The sequence below is a fragment of the Juglans microcarpa x Juglans regia genome, chromosome 4D (genome assembly GCF_004785595.1).
Source record: "Juglans microcarpa x Juglans regia isolate MS1-56 chromosome 4D, Jm3101_v1.0, whole genome shotgun sequence".
Taxonomy (NCBI): domain Eukaryota; kingdom Viridiplantae; phylum Streptophyta; class Magnoliopsida; order Fagales; family Juglandaceae; genus Juglans; species Juglans microcarpa x Juglans regia.
Window position 1 is genome coordinate 18,144,135 of NC_054600.1, and position 3,305 is coordinate 18,147,439.

The following is a 3,305-nucleotide window of genomic DNA, read 5'->3' on the forward strand; positions in this document are numbered from 1 at the left end:
GATCTTGAGTTTTCCGTGACTTCTATTTTTCTCAAGAGAGATGCCACGTGTATAGACACGACCGTGACGTGCAGATGCATCAACTACATGATAATAGTATAATTATAATTATATAGTTATTGAGACAAAAGTATTAACTATATAATTAAATATCAACGATAATATTTCCTTACTGGTAGGTATCGACTGGCTGTTATTCTCTTGCGTGTTAACTTGATTTTCAGGAGTGGATTCCTCGAGTGGGGAGTCCCCAATGGGTTCAGGATTTGGACTTAGCGGAGGCACATTTCTTCGTTGTTGTTTTGGCGGCATCCTTGAAAGTAATTAATTACATCAAGGAAAATTAATTAGAAGAAATTATGAAAATTCAAAATATTTTATAGTCACCTATATGAATAAAATATTTAGTACTTTTATCTTTCATCTTCGGATGTATTTTCCATGCTTGTTTTAGAATCTCCCTCAATAACATATTCATCATCATCATGCACCTTTTCTTTGTCTCCTTATTCACCTCCTGCCCGGATTCTGATTCTGATTCGTCTTCATCTTCTGACTCTTCTTCTTCTTCTTCTTCTTCTTCCTCATCACTTACTTGAATTGAACGATCATTTAATACGGATGGATGGGACATCATCTCTACACAAGGGGAGCAACTTGAGTGCACCGAGGTCAACAAACAAGTTAATACCCTCACCATCTTCCTGATATGCCTCTACAATTGGATTGTCATCTTCATCTCTACTATTCTCGTAATCTGCACTCGTTCCTGCTTCATATATATTTCGAGGGACATATTTTTGTACGACTTGCCAAGTTATCTCTCCACTATCTTCATCAGCACTTTTCATTGGATCAATCAAGTAATAGACTTGGGTAGCTTGACAAGCCAATACGAATGGATCATCTTCGTACCATTTAGATGCAGTATTGACACTCGTAAAGTGATTATACCTATGTATTGAAACCCGACCACTGCCTAGATCCCATCAATCACATTTAAAGACATATGTTACATACCCACCCAAATATTTCAATCCAATAATATCACGTATGACACCATAATAGTCAATATCATCTGTTTCATGACTCTTCTCGACCAACATGCTAGAGTTTTGAGTATTTCTATTACGTTCACGGTCCAGAGTATGGAATCTATAACCTCGAATCGTGCATGCAGTGTATCGAAGTACTCTATTTGAGGGACCATGGGCCAATGCATACAATTCGGAATCACGAGCACGTTGTTCCAAAATCTAACAATTGAAATAGTATATATTTATTAAAAGTTATCCAGAGTTAAAAGTTTCAAAATATAACATATATATAATTTTAATTCATACACGTTATTCAAACCATCCGGAAAATTCTTCCTCGTATCTTGCCTCTATATTTTCTAAGCTTTCTATCCTAAGTTTGTTCATGTGCTCACTATTATAGATAAATGCAAAATAAGTATATTTTGATCACAATATTATAGTTAAACTTCAAGAAAACTAGAATTATTCGAACCATGGAACGACATACCTGAGATAATCATCAATCTCCTGGTAATTATTTAGCACATACCACCAAACTTTACCCAGCTCTCCATCAATTAAATCGTAAACCGTTTGTGCACCCAAGGGTCATACATTCTGGAAAAACACTAATAGCTCACGAGGAGGCGGAGCAGCAAGATCCGCATTTTGCTCTTGACGATTAAATCGTGTCTAAACACCACGAAGATATAGAGAGCAAAATGTTAACCATTCATCGTGTATATAGGCCTCTATTATTGAACCCCCAGCTCTGGCTTTATTCCCAACAGTGCGTTTCAATCGACCCAAATATCTTTCAACTGGATACATCCAATAGAACTGCACCGGTCCACCCAACAGTATCTCTCACGGTAAATGTATTGCTAAATGGACCATGACATCTAAAAATGATGGTGGAATCATCTGCTCGAATTTACATAGTATAGTAGCAATGTCTTCTTCCAATTTTTGCAACACATCTCGATTTACTACCTGAGCATACAAATCCTTAAAAAACATACAAAGTTCGGATATGGCGCTACGTATATTAGATGTCAGCTTCCCATGAATTCCTACATGTAATAACTTCTACGAAAATACGTGACAGTCATGACTTTTCAATCCACTAATTTTCCAGTCATCAGGACTCACGCATCTATCAATATTTGAAGCATAATCATCTGGCAACTTCACACCTTACAACCATTTGCAGAAGTTCATCCTCTCCTCCCTCGTCATTGTAAAACATGCATGCGGCATGACGACCCTATTGCCTTTCACCCGCAAATATAGATTATGTTTAATTCTCATTCTCTCATGATCTTTCATCGTCTTGATTGTGCCCTTCATCTTTTTGTTAATGCTCATCAATGTATCCAATATATTATCATAGATATTCTTCTCTATATGCATTACATCCAAACTATGTCGCAACATGCAAGACGACTAGTACGACAAGTAAAAAAAATACTACGCTTTGTCCAATTCAATTCTAATGCGCCTCGTTTTCTCTTGTTCTTTCCCCGACTTTTGCCAAAATTGTTCGCTCTAACATGTACCAGTTGTTCCACTATCTCTTTCCCTGACAACTCTTTTGGTGCAATTCTATCCTCTACTCTCCTATCAAACTTAGCACATTCTCTTCTCCATGCATGATTTGCTGGTAGATAATGTCAATGACCCATAAAACACAACTTCTAAGAATATTTTAATCACTCACTAGCAGTTTCTTTATTACAAGTCAGACACACTAACTTCCCTTTTGCACTCCAGCCGAAAAGATTCTCATATGCCGAGAAGTCTTTTATGGTCTACATTTTTACACCCTCGACATCGACTCTTAATCTAACCACGACTATCAGCTGAGGTCCGTGCAAATTCATTGAAGGTTCTTACTCCACGCGCATAGGGTACGTAATTCTTTCCAAGCCTATCGCCCAGACGTATGCAATTTTTGTCCATTTCTAAAAACATCTATCTATTAATAACACGCATATAGAAAATTCACATGCATGTCATGCTCCAATTCTCATTACTTTTTTTATAAGGTAGTTGGTCCTATCCCATTCGAGATTATATTATCCATATTGCACAAATCTTGTCACTCTACTACTTTGCACTTTAGTAGAAATTTTGACAGCACCTCTCCATAGTTCTCCAAGTATACATGTTCAAATTGAGGGATTGTGACCCTACGAATAGTATACCCGAAGAACAGTAGAGGAAGACACCGAAACTTCATATTAAATGTGGAAAGTAGGAGTAACAAAAATGTGCAATACAGAT